The sequence below is a fragment of the Aulostomus chinensis genome, chromosome 1 (assembly GCF_037954235.1).
Source record: "Aulostomus chinensis isolate RoL2024-O1b breed Wild chromosome 1, RoL_Achi_v1.0, whole genome shotgun sequence".
Taxonomy (NCBI): Eukaryota; Metazoa; Chordata; class Actinopteri; order Syngnathiformes; family Aulostomidae; genus Aulostomus; species Aulostomus chinensis.
The window spans coordinates 27,903,338-27,918,146 of NC_141320.1; the positions used below are offsets into that span (position 1 = coordinate 27,903,338).

At 43.0% G+C, this 14,809-nt stretch overlaps 1 long non-coding RNA gene across 1 annotated transcript; it reads left to right on the forward strand.

Moving 5' to 3' along the window:
• Positions 1 to 12,654: 12,654 nt before the first annotated feature.
• On the forward strand, positions 12,655 to 13,583 carry LOC147271044 (uncharacterized). The gene is made up of 3 exons (XR_015115737.1): positions 12,655 to 12,906; positions 13,025 to 13,167; positions 13,437 to 13,583. It is a non-coding gene; the product is annotated as an uncharacterized LOC147271044 (long non-coding RNA).
• Positions 13,584 to 14,809: the final 1,226 nt, after the last annotated feature.

The window sequence follows — 14,809 nt, forward strand, 5'->3', positions numbered from 1 at the left end:
GAGGAGCTACAGGGGGAGGGAAGGTGGATCAGAACCCTTCTAACAAGAGCGCTGAGGGGACACAGGAGGAGCTACAGGGGGAGGGAAGGTGGATCAGAACCGTTCTAACAAGAGCGCTGAGGGGACACAGGAGGAGCTACAGGGGGAGGGAAGGTGGATCAGAACCCTTCTAACAAGAGCGCTGAGGGGACACAGGAGGAGCTGCAGGGGGAGGGAAGGTGGATCAGAACCATTGTAACAAGAGCGCTGAGGGGACACAGGAGGAGCTACGGGGGAGGGAAGGTGGATCAGAACCGTTCTAACAAGAGCGCTGAGGGGACACAGGAGGAGCTACAGGGGGAGGGAAGGTGGATCAGAACCCTTCTAACAAGAGCGCTGAGGGGACACAGGAGGAGCTACAGGGAGAGGGAAGGTGGATCAGAACCGTTCTAACAAGAGCGCTAAGGGGACACAGGAGGAGCTACAGGGGGAGGGAAGGTGGATCAGAACCCTTCTAACAAGAGCGCTGAGGGGACACAGGAGGAGCTACAGGGGGAGGGAAGGTGGATCAGAACCCTTCTAACAAGAGCGCTGAGGGGACACAGGAGGAGCTACAGGGGGAGGGAAGGTGGATCAGAACCCTTCTAACAAGAGCGCTGAGGGGACACAGGAGGAGCTACAGGGGGAGGGAAGGTGGATCAGAACCGTTCTAACAAGATCGCTGAGGGGACACAGGAGGAGCTACAGGGGGAGGGAAGGTGGATCAGAACCCTTCTAACAAGAGCGCTGAGGGGACACAGGAGGAGCTACAGGGGGAGGGAAGGTGGATCAGAACCGTTCTAACAAGAGCGCTGAGGGGACACAGGAGGAGCTACAGCGGGAGGGAAGGTGGATCAGAACCGTTCTAACAAGAGCGCTGAGGGGACACAGGAGGAGCTACAGGGGGAGGGAAGGTGGATCAGAACCGTTCTAACAAGAGCGCTGAGGGGACACAGGAGGAGCTACAGGGGGAGGGAAGGTGGATCAGAACCCTTCTAACAAGAGCGCTGAGGGGACACAGGAGGAGCTACAGGGGGAGGGAAGGTGGATCAGAACCGTTCTAACAAGATCGCTGAGGGGACACAGGAGGAGCTACAGGGGGAGGGAAGGTGGATCAGAACCCTTCTAACAAGAGCGCTGAGGGGACACAGGAGGAGCTACAGGGGGAGGGAAGGTGGATCAGAACCGTTCTAACAAGAGTGCTGAGGGGACACAGGAGGAGCTACAGGGGGAGGGAAGGTGGATCAGAACCGTTCTAACAAGAGCGCTGAGGGGACACAGGAGGAGCTACAGGGGGAGGGAAGGTGGATCAGAACCCTTCTAACAAGAGCGCTGAGGGGACACAGGAGGAGCTACAGGGGGAGGGAAGGTGGATCAGAACCGTTCTAACAAGATCGCTGAGGGGACACAGGAGGAGCTACAGGGGGAGGGAAGGTGGATCAGAACCCTTCTAACAAGAGCGCTGAGGGGACACAGGAGGAGCTACAGGGGGAGGGAAGGTGGATCAGAACCGTTCTAACAAGAGCGCTGAGGGGACACAGGAGGAGCTACAGGGGGAGGGAAGGTGGATCAGAACCGTTCTAACAAGAGCGCTGAGGGGACACAGGAGGAGCTACAGGGGGAGGGAAGGTGGATCAGAACCCTTCTAACAAGAGCGCTGAGGGGACACAGGAGGAGCTACAGGGGGAGGGAAGGTGGATCAGAACCGTTCTAACAAGATCGCTGAGGGGACACAGGAGGAGCTACAGGGGGAGGGAAGGTGGATCAGAACCCTTCTAACAAGAGCGCTGAGGGGACACAGGAGGAGCTACAGGGGGAGGGAAGGTGGATCAGAACCGTTCTAACAAGAGTGCTGAGGGGACACAGGAGGAGCTACAGGGGGAGGGAAGGTGGATCAGAACCGTTCTAACAAGAGCGCTGAGGGGACACAGGAGGAGCTGCAGGGGGAGGGAAGGTGGATCAGAACCATTGTAACAAGAGTGCTGAGGGGACACAGGAGGAGCTACGGGGGAGGGAAGGTGGATCAGAACCGTTCTAACAAGAGCGCTGAGGGGACACAGGAGGAGCTACAGGGGGAGGGAAGGTGGATCAGAACCCTTCTAACAAGAGCGCTGAGGGGACACAGGAGGAGCTACAGGGGGAGGGAAGGTGGATCAGAACCCTTCTAACAAGAGCGCTGAGGGGACACAGGAGGAGCTACAGGGGGAGGGAAGGTGGATCAGAACCCTTCTAACAAGAGCGCTGTCCCACTAATGTTCCTCACCAGAATCCACCTGTCAGGGGGGAACCGTCCATGGGTGCTGATGCAGCGGACTGAAGGTTCAACGTAGTCCATGCTGAACTGGTCTTTAGGCACCAGGTGGACTTTGTGCTAAAAACAGCAGAAAAAAAAAGACAAAAAGGGGAGAATTTTAACAAAAGTATGCAAATGAGCTGAAGATCAAAATACAAAAAGTAAATCAAGGTTTTTTTCAAATGATTGCCAGCTATTTAGCTCAGAGAAGGACAAATGTCAATCAAGATGTCAGAATGGAACGATCCCACTGGCTTCTGGTCAAGGGAACCATGGAGATGCTAACTTCCTGTTGGACTATCAGGGTGTCTCATCCCTGACATGCTAACTTCCTGTTGGACGATCAGGGTGTCTCATCCCTGACATGCTAACTTCCTGTTGGACTATCAGCGTGTCTCATCCCTGACATGCTAACTTCCTTTTCGACTGTAAAGCCTGATTTATGCTTCTGAGTCGCGTAATCGTATTCGTACCTACGCCGTAGCCGGACGCGCGCCTCCAAAATATCCTGCCTACGCGTCGCGTCGACGCGTGGTGACGTCAACGTTGAGGACTGTGATTGGTCCGCTCAGAACGTCTTTTCCGGTTCAGTCGCAGCATAACACCGCCATTTTCAAAGTTTCTGTGGTGAAAGCTTCAAGAAAAAATGGACCAAGCTGAAGAAAGGATTATTGGCGGCACTACAAAGACTGACAAATGGCCAACAATTGTTGTCTGTGACCGGAAGAAAACCGAGGAATCCGACAAGAGCCCCGTAAACAATACAAAGACAAAGCCACACCCCCTAGCGGCTTGGCGGTGTATTGCAGAGCAACGCGTTCCCTCGACGCAGAATAAACCAGGCTTTCCAGTCGCACCTGTTTTACGCCCCCGTGCCAGATAAGGACCCCATCGGGCTGTGCCACCCTGGAGGGAGCGCGTCTCACAGTCAGTCAGCGGAACCATGCGGATCCGGGCCGGAGCTGTGGGAAGGAGCGCCAATTGTATCGGGTTGTTGTTTTCTGGACTGCAGCAGAACAGGAGCAGCCGGGACTGGAATGTAGAAGTAGGTTATCTTGAAGTTGACTCAGTTATGGTGAACGATATTGTGGTTCAACACTTTAATGAGCTTTAAGGCAAACATATTTCATGAGGAAACAACGTCGGAATTGGACGGATTTCAGCGGCACACAACAACGTATCCAATACACCTCATTGGAAACCTGGTGGTCTAAGACTAAGAAACACCAGTCACCATGAAGAAAGGAACTTTTAGCTGAGCACTCATGTTCTTTTCTGCAGGTTGATTGTCGCATTTGTTGGACAGAAGCGTCTCATCTCAACAAAAGCACCTCTTCAGTGCTGAGGCATGATGGGGCCAGGCATGAGAATGAAGTCCCAGATCCACCAGGATGAACTCAGGTATACAGCCACTCTCCAACTGACTCACAGTTGCTTCATTGATCATTAATTCCTCTTCATTTCTTCTCTCCTTCATCTTTAACCATCCAGCTTCCAGGAAGCAGATGCTGGATGAGGCTCTGCTGAATTTCATCCTGAAGGACTGCCAGCCCCTCAGCACTGTTGAGAGGGAAGGGTTCAGGGAACTGGTTCAGGTCCTTGAGCCTCATATGTTTGCCAACCAGAAAGGTTTGTGTGGAAATGATCTGAAGCAGTCGTTGATATCTCCAGTTTATTTCATCTCTAATTTCAATGTATTGATTTACTCTGGGTGTCATTTTCAGACCATCAAACAAACGGTGGCCAAAAAGTACCAGGAGGAACGGGAAGGAGTGAAAAAGGAAGTCCAGCTGCCATGTGGACATCTGTGGACATGGAGGCTACCTTGGCTCTGACCTGTCACTGCATTCGTGAGAATGAATGTGTTGGGAGTGCAAGACTTTCCACAAAGTCACCCTGCATCATTTTGAGGTTCCTAGAAACTCTCACTACATCACTGTCGCATCATTTTGAGGATCGTAGCAACTCTCAATACATCATTGTCGCATCATTTTGAGGATAGTCGCAACTCTCACGACAGTACTGTAGCATCACTTCTTAGGTTTGTAGCAACTCTCATTACATCACTTTAGCGTGATTTTGAAATTACTATCAACTCTCACCACATCACTGTAGCATCATTTCTTAGGTTTGTAGCAACTCTCATTACTTCACTTTAGCAACATTTTGAGGATCGTCGTAACTCTCACGACATCACTGTCGCATCATTTTGAGGATAGTCGCAACTCTCACGACATTACTGTAGCATCATTTTGAGATTCGTAGCAACTCTCATTACATCACTCTAGCATCATTTTGAGGTTCGTCGCAACTCTCACCACATCACTATAGAATCATTTCTTAGGTAAGTAGCAACTCTCATTTCATCAATTTAGCGTGATTTTGAAATTACTATCAACTCTCACTACATCACTGACACCTCATTTTGAGGATAGTCGCAACTCTCACGACATTACTGTAGCATCATTTTGAGATTCGTAGCAACTGTCATGACATCACTGTAGCATCATTTCTTAGGTAAGTAGCAACTCTCACTACATCACTTTAGCGTGATTTTGAAATTACTATCAACTCTCACCACATCACTGTCACATCATTTTCAGGTATTTTGCAACTCTCACCACATCACTGTCGCACCATTTCTTTGGTTAGTAGCAATTCTTAAGACATCACTGTAGCATCGTTTTGAGGTTTTTAGCCACTCTCACTACATCACTTTCAACATCATTTTGAGGTTAGTAGCAACACCCAATACATCACTGTAGTTTCATTATGAGCTTCATCGCAATTATCGCATCACTGTCGCATCATTTTTAGGATAGTAGCAACTCTCACTACATCACTGTAGCATCATTTCTTCGGTTAGCAGCAACTCTCATTACATCACTGTTGCAACATTTTGAGGTTCGTAGCAACTCTCACCACATCACTGTAGCATCATTTCTTAGGTAAGTAGCAACTCTCATTACATCACTTTAGCATGATTTTGAAATTACTATCAACTCTCACCACATCACTGTAGCATCATTTCTTAGGTTTGTAGCAACTCTCATTACATCACTGTAGCATCATTTTGAGATTCATAGCAACTCTCATTACATCACTGTAGCATCATTTTGAGGTTCGTAGCAACTCTCACTACATCACTGTAGCATCATTTCTTAGGTAAGTAGCAACTCTCACCACATCACTGTAGCATCATTTCTTAGGTATGTAGCAACTCTAATTACATCACTTTGGCGTGATTTTGAAATTACTATCAACTCTCACCACATCACTGTCACCTCATTTTGAGGATCGTAGCAACTCTCACCACATCACTCTAGCATCATTTTGAGGATCGTAGCAACTCTCACTACATCACTGTCGCATCATTTTGACATTTGTAGCAACTCTCATTTCATCACTGTAACATCATTTCTTAGGTTAGTAGCAACTCCTATGACATCACTGTCACATCATTTTGAGGTTTGTAGCAACTCTCACTACATTATTGGAAGCATCAGTTTGAGCATCGTAGCAACTCTGCCTACATCACTGTAGCATCATTTCTTAGGTTAGAAGCAACTCTCATGACATCACTTTAGCATGATTTTGAAATTACTAAATTACTAAATTTGAGGATAGTAGCAACTCTCACCACATCACTGTAGCATCATTTCTTAGCTAAGTAGCAACTCTCATGACATCACTTTAGCGTGATTTTGAAATTACTATCAACTCTAACCACATCACTGTCGCATCATTTCTTAGGTTTGTAGCAACTCCCATTACTTCACTTTAGCATCATTTTGAGGATCGTAGCAACTCTCACTAAATCACTGTCGCATCATTTTGAGGATCGTAGCAACTCTCACCACATCACTCAAACATCATTTGGACATTTGTAGCAACTCTCATTACATCACTCTAGCATCATTTCTTAGGTTTGTAGCCACTCTCATTACATCACTTTAGCATCATTTGGACATTTGTAGCAACTCTCATTACATCACTGTCGCATCATTTTGAGGATAGTCGCACCTCTCACGACATTACTGTGGCATCATTTCTTAGGTAAGTAGCAACTCTCATTACATCACTTTAGCGTGATTTTGAAATTACTATCAACTCTCACCACATCACTGTCGCATCATTTCTTAGGTTTGTAGCAACTCCCATTACTTCACTTTAGCATCATTTTGAGGATCGTAGCAACTCTCACTACATCACTGTCGCATCATTTTGAGGATAGTCGCAACGCTCACGACATTACTGTAGATTCATTTTGAGATTCGTAGCAACTCTCATTACATCACTGTAGCATAATTTTGAGGTTCGTCGCGACTCTCACCACATCACTGTAGCATCATTTCTTAGGTAAGTAGCAACTCTCATTACATCACTTTAGCATGATTTTGAAATTACTATCAACTCTCACCACATCACTGTCAGCATCATTTTGAGATTAGTATCAACTCTCACCACATCACTGACACCTCATTTTGAGGATCGTAGCAACTCTCACCACATCACGGTCGCACCATTTCTTTGGTTAGTAGCAATTCTTAAGACATCACTGTAGCATCGTTTTGAGGTTTTTAGCCACTCTCACTACATCACTTTCAACATCATTTTGAGGTTAGTAGCAACTCTCACCACATCACTGTAGCATCATTTCTTAGGTTTGTAGCAACTCTCATTACTTCACTTTAGCAACATTTTGAGGATCGTAGTAACTCTCACTACATCACTGTCGCATCATTTTGAGGATAGTCGCAACTCTCACGACATTACTGCAGCATCATTTTGAGATTCGTAGCAACTCTCATTACATCACTGTAGCATCATTTCTTAGGTAAGTAGCAACTCTCATTTCATCACTTTAGCGTGATTGTGAAATTACTATCAACTCTCACTACATCACTGTAGCATCATTTCTTAGGTTTGTAGCAAATCTCATTACTTCACTGTGGCATCATTTTGAGGTTCGTAGCAACTCTCACCACATCACTGTAGCATCATTTCTTAGGTAAATAGCAACCCTCATTACATCACTGTCAGCATCATTTTGAGATTAGTATCAACTCTCACTACATCATTGCCACCTCATTTTGAGGACCGTAGCAACTCTCACTACATTACTGTAGCATCATTTTGAGATTCGTAGCAACTCTCACCACATGGTAAGGAGCAACTCTTATTACATCACTGTAGCATCATTTCTTAGGTAAGTAGCAACTCTCACCACATCACTGTCTCATCATTTCATAGGTAAGTAGCAACTCTCATTACATCACTTTAGCATGATTTTGAAATTACTATCAACTCTCACCACATCACTCTAGCATCATTTGGACATTTGTAGCAACTCTCATTACATCACTGTAGCATCATTTCTTAGGGAAGTGTCAACTGTCATTACACCGCTTTAGCTTTATTTTGAAATTACTATCAACTCTCACCACAACACTGTCAGTATAATTTCTTAGGTTAGTAGCAACTGTCATAACATCACTGTAGCATAATTTTGAGGATCGTAGCAACTCTCACTACATCACTGTCGCATCATTTTGAGGTAAGTTGCAACTCTCATTACACCGCTTTAGCATTATTTTGAAATTACTATTAACTTTCACCACATCACTTTAGCATCACTTCTTAGGTTTGTAGCAACTCTCATTACACCACTTTATCATGATTTTGAAATTACTATCAACACTCACCACATCACTGTAGCATCATTTTGAGGTTTGTAGCAACTCTCACTACATTACTGGAAGCATCAGTTTGAGCATCGTACCAACTCTGCCTACATCACTGTAGCATCATTTCTTCGGTTAGAAGCAACTCTCATGACATCACTTTAGCATGATTTTGAAATTACTATCAACTCTCACCACAACACTGTCAGCATCACTTCTTAGGTTTGTAGCAACTCTCATTACATCACTTTAGCATCATTTTGAGATTAGTATCAATTGTCACTACATCACTGCCACCTCATTTTGAGGATCATAGCAGCTCTCACCACATCACTGTCGCATCATTTTGAGGATCGTCGCAACTCTCACTACATCACTGTTGTATAATTTTGAGGATAGTCGCAACTCTCGCGACATTACTGTAGCATCATTTTGAGTTTCGTGGCAACTCTCATTACATCACTGTAGCATCATTTTGAGGTTTGTAGCAAATCTCACCACATCACTGTAGCATCATTTCTTAGGTAAGAAGCAACTCTCATTACATAACTGTCGCATCATTTTGAGGTTCGTAGCAACTCTCATTACATAACTTTAGCATGATTTTGAAATTACTATCAACTCTCACCACATCACTGAAGCATCATTTCTTAGGTTTTTTTACAAACTCTCATTACATCACTTTGGCATCATTTTGAGGATCGTAGCAACTCTCACGACATCACTGTCGCATCATTTTGAGGATAGTCGCAACTCTCACGACATTACTGTAGCATCATTTTGAGATTCGTAGCAACTCTCATTACATCACTGTAGCATCATTTTGAGGTTCGTAGCAACTCTCACTACATTACTGGAATCATAATTTCTTAGGTAATAGCAACTCTCACCACATCACTATAGCATCATTTTGAGGATCGTAGCAACTCTCACTACATCACTGTCGCATCATTTTGACATTTGTAGCAACTCTCATTATATCACTGTAGCATCATTTCTTAGGTTAGTAGCAACTCCCATGACATCACTGCAGCATCATTTTGAGGTTTGTAGCAACTCTCACTACATTACTGGAAGTATCAGTTTGAGGTTCGTAGCAACTCTCACCACATCACTGTCAGCATCATTTTGAGATTAGTAGCAACTCTCACTACATCACTGTCACCTCATTTTGAGATTAGTATCAACTCTCACTACATCACTGTCACCTCATTTTGAGGATAGTAGCAACCCTCACCACATCACTGTCGCATCATTTTGAGGATCGTAGCAACTCTCACTACATCACTGTAGCATCATTTTGAGGATAGTGGCAACTCTCGCGACATTACTGAAGTATAATTTTTGAGATTCGTAGGAACTCTCAATACATCACTGTAGCATCATTTTGAGCTTCGTAGCAACTCTCACCACATCACTGTAGCATCATTTCTTAGGTAAGTAGCAACTCTCATTACATCACTGTAGCATCATTTTGAGGTTCGTTGCAAATCTCACCACATCACTGTAGCATCATTTCTTAGGTAAGTAGCAACTCTCATTACATTACTTTAGCATGATTTTGAAATTACGATCAACTCTCAGCACATGACTGTAGCATCATTTCTTACGTTTGTCGCAACTCTCATTACATCACTTTAGCATCATTTGGACATTTGTAGCAACTCTCATTACATTACTGTCACATAATTTTGAGGATAGTCTCAACTCTCACGACATTACTGTAACATTATTTTGAGGTTTTAAGCAACTCTAACATTACTGAAAGCATCAATTTCGAGCATCGTAGCAACTCTCACTACATCACTGTCGCATCATTTCTTCGGTTAGTCGCAACTCTCACTACATCACTGTCGCATCATTTCTTAGGTTAGTAGCAACTCTCACCACATCACTGTAGCATCATTTCTTCGGTTCGTAGCAACTCTCACCACATCACTGCAGCATCATTTCTTAGGTAAATAGCAACCCTCATTACATCACTGTGGCATCATTTTGCGGTTCGTCGCAACTCTCACTACATCACTGTCGCATCATTTCTTCGGTTAGTCGCAACTCTCACTACATCACTGTCGCATCATTTCTTCGGTTAGTAGCAACTCTCACCACATCACTGTAGCATCATTTCTTCGGTTCGTAGCAACTCTCACTACATCACTGTAGCATCATTTCTTAGGTAAGTAGCAACTCTCATTACATCACTTTAGCATGATTTTATAAATTACTATCAACTCTCAGCACATGACTGTAGCATCATTTCTTACGTTTGTCGCAACTCTCATTACATCACTCTAGTATCATTTGGACATTTGTAGCAACTCTCATTACATCCCTGTAGCATCATTTCTTAGGTTTGTAGCACCTCTCATTACATCACTTGAGCATCATTTGGACATTTGTAGCAACTCTCATTACATCACTGTCGCATAATTTTGAGGATAGTCGCAACTCTCACGACATTACTGGAGCATCACTTCTTAGGTAAGTAACAACTCTCATGACATCACTGTAGCATCATTTTGCGGTTCGTAACAACTCTCACTACACCACTTTATCATTATTTTGAAATTAGTATCAACTCTCACCACATTACTGTAGCATCACTTCTTAGGTTTGTCGCAACTCTCATTACATCACTGTAGCATCATTTCCTAGGTAAATAGCAACCCTCATTACATCACTGTAGCATCATTTTGCGGTTCGTAGCAAACCTCACTACATCACTGTAGCATTATTTCTTAGGGAAGTAGCAACTCTCATTACACCGCTTTAGCATTATTTTAAAATTATTATCAACTCTCACTACATCACTGTCAGCATCATTTTGAGATTTGTATCAACTCTCACTACATCATTGCCACCTCATTTTGAGGACAGTAGCAACTCTCACTACATCACTGTCGCATCATTTTGAGGATAGTCGTAACTCTCGCGACATTACCGTAGCATCATTTTGAGATTCGTAGGAACTCTCATCACATCACTGTAGCATCATTTTGAGGTTCGTAGCAACTCTCACCACATCACTGTAGCATCATTTCTTTGGTAAGTAGCAACTCTCATTACATCACTGTAGCATCATTTTGAGGTTCGTAGCAACTCTCACCACATCACTGTAGCATCATTTCTTAGGTAAGTAGCAACTCTCACCACATCACTGTCTCATCATTTCATAGGTAAGTAGCAACTCTCATTACATCACTTTAGCATGACTTTGAAATTACTATCAACTCTCACCACATCACTCTAGCATCATTTGGACAATTGTAGCAATTCTCATTACATCACTGTAGCATCATTTCTTAGGTTTGTAGCCACTCTCATTACATCACTTTAGCATCATTTGGACATTTGTAGCAACTCTCATTACATCACTGTCGCATCATTTTGAGGATAGTCGCAACTCTCACGACATTACTGGAGCATCATTTTGCGGTTCGTAGCAACTCTCACTACACCACTTTAGCATGAATTTGAAATTAGTAGCAACTCTCACCTCATCACTGTTGCATCATTTTGAGGATCGTAGCAACTCTCAATACATCATTGTCGCATCATTTTGAGGATAGTCGCAACTCTCACGACATTACTGTAGCATCATTTCTTAGGTTTTGAGCAAATCTCATTACATCACTCTAGCATCATTTTGAGATTCGTAGCAACTCTCATTACATCACTGTAGCATCATTTCTTAGGTATGTAGCAACTCTCATTACATCACTTTAGCGTGATTTTGAAATTACGATCAACTCTCACCACATCACTGTAGCATCATTTTGAGGATCGTAGCAACTCTCACTACATCACTGTCGCATCATTTTGACATTTGTAGCAACTCTCATGATATCACTGTAGCATCATTTCTTAGGTTAGTAGCAACTCCCATGACATCACTGCAGCATCATTTTGAGGTTTGTAGCAACTCTCACTACATTACTGGAAGTATCAGTTTGAGGTTCGTAGCAACTCTCACCACATCACTGTCAGCATCATTTTGAGGATAGTAGCAACTCTCACCACATCACTGTAGCATCATTTTGAGGATAGTCGCAACTCTCGCGACATTAATGTAGCATAATTTTTGAGATTCGTAGGAACTCTAATTACATCACTGTAGCATCATTTTGAGGTTCGTAGCAACTCTCACCACATCACTGTAGCATCATTTCTTAGGTAAGTAGCAACTCTCATTACATCACTTTAGCATGATTTTGAAATTACTATCAACTCTCAGCACATGACTGTAGCATCATTTCTGAGGTTTGTCGCAACTCTCATTACATCACTCTAGCATCATTTGGACATTTGTAGCAACTCTCATTACATCCCTGTAGCATCATTTCTTAGGTTTGTAGCAAATCTCATTACATCACTCTAGCATCATTTTGAGATTCGTTGCAACTCTCATTACATCACTGTAGCATCATTTTGCGGTTCGTAGCAAACCTCACTACATCACTGTAGCATCATTTTTTAGGGAAGTAGCAACTCTCATTCAACCGCTTTAGCAATATTTTGAAATTACTATCAACTCTCACCACATCACTGTAGCATCACTTCTTAGGTTTGTAGCAACTCTCTTTACATCACTTTAGCATGATTTTGAAATTACGATCAACTCTCACCACATCGCTGTAGCATCATTTCTTAGGTTTTTAGCAACTCTCATTACATCACTGTAGCATCATTTTGAGGTTCGTAGCAACTCTCATTACATCACTGTTGCATCATTTCTTACGTTTGTAGCAACTCTCATTACATCTCTGTCGCATCATTTTGAGGATAGTCGCAACTCTCACGACATTACTGGAGCATCATTTTGAGATTCCTAGCAACTCTCATTACATCACTGTAGCATCATTTTGAGGTGTGTAACAACTCTCACCACATTACTGTCGCATCATTTCTTAGGTAAGTAGCAACTCTCATTACATCACTTTAGCATTATTTTGAAATAAGTATCAACTCTCACCACATCACTGTAGCATCACTTCTTAGGTTTGTCGCAACTCTCATTACATCACTTTAGCATCATTTTGAGGATCGTAGCAACTCTCACTACATCACTGTCGCATCATTTTGAGGATATTTGCAACTCTCACCACATCACTGTCAGCTTCATTTTGAGATTCGTATCAACTCTCACGACATCACTGTAGCATCATTTCTTAGGTAAGTAGCAACTCTCATTACATCACTTTAGCATCATTTTGAGATTCGTAGCAACTCTCACTACATCACTGTCGCATAATTTTGAGGATATTTGCAACTCTCACCACATCACTGTCAGCTTCATTTTGAGATTCGTATCAACTCTCACCACATCACTGTAGCATCATTTCTTAGGTAAGTAGCAACTCTCATTACATCACTTTAGCTTGATTTTGAAATTACAATCAACTCTCACCACATCACTGTCGCATCATTTCTTTCGTTTGTAGGAAATCTCATGACATCACTCTAGCATCTTTTTCTGATTCGTAGCAACTCTCACCACATCATTGTAGCATCATTTTGAGGATCGTAGCAACTCTCACTCGATCACTGTCGCATCATTTTGACATTTGTAGCAACTCTCATCACATCACTGTAGCATAATTTCTTAGGTTAGTAGCAAATCTCATTACATCACTCTAGCATAATTTTGTGATTCGTTGCAACTCTCATTACATCACTGTAGCATCATTTTGAGGATCGTAGCAACTCTCACCACATCACTGTGGCATCACTTCTTAGGTTTGTAGCAAATCTCATTACATCACTCCAGCATCATTTTGAGATTAGTATCAACTCTCACTACATAACTACCATCTCATTTTGAGGATCGTAGCAACTCTCACGACATCACTGTCGCATCATTTTGAGGATAGTCGCAACTCTCACCACATCACTGTAGCATCATTTCTTAGGTAAGTAGCAACTCTCATTACATCACTTTAGCGTGATTTTGAAATTACTATCAACTCTCACCACATCACTGTCAGCATCATTTTGAGATTAGTATCAACTCTCACTACATCACTGTAGCATCATTTTGAGAATCGTTGCAACTCTCACTACATCACTGTCGCATCATTTTGAGGATAGTCGCAACTCTCACCACATCACTGTCAGCATCATTTTAGATTAGTATCAACTCTCACTACATCACTGTCGCATCATTTTGAGAATCGTTGCAACTCTCACTACATCACTGTCGCATCATTTTGAGGATAGTCGCAACTCTCGCGACATCACTGTCTCATCATTTTGAGATTCGTAGCAACTCTCATTACATCACTGTAGCATCATTTTGAGGTTCGTAGCAACTCTCACCACATCACTGTAGCATGATTTCTTAGGTAAGTTGCAACTCTAATTACATAACTGTAGCACCATTTCTTAGGTTTGTAGCAACTCTCATTACATCACTGGAGCATCATTTTGAAGTTCGTAGCAACTCTCACCACATCACTGTAGCATGATTTCTGAGGTAAGTAGCAACTCTAATTACATAACTGTAGCACCATTTCTTAGGTTTGTAGCAACTCTCATTACATCACTGGAGCATCATTTTGAGGTTCGTAGCAACTCTCACCACATCACTGTAGCATCATTTCTTAGGTAAGTAGCAACTCTCACCACATCACTGTAGCATCATTTCTTACGTAAGTAGCAACTCTCATTACATCACTGTCGCATCATTTTGCGGTTCGTAGCAACTCTCACGACATTACTGTCTTTACACTTTAGCATTATTTTGAAATTAGTGTCAACTCTCACCACATCACTGTAGCATCATTTCTTAGGAAAGTAGCAACTCTCATTACATCAC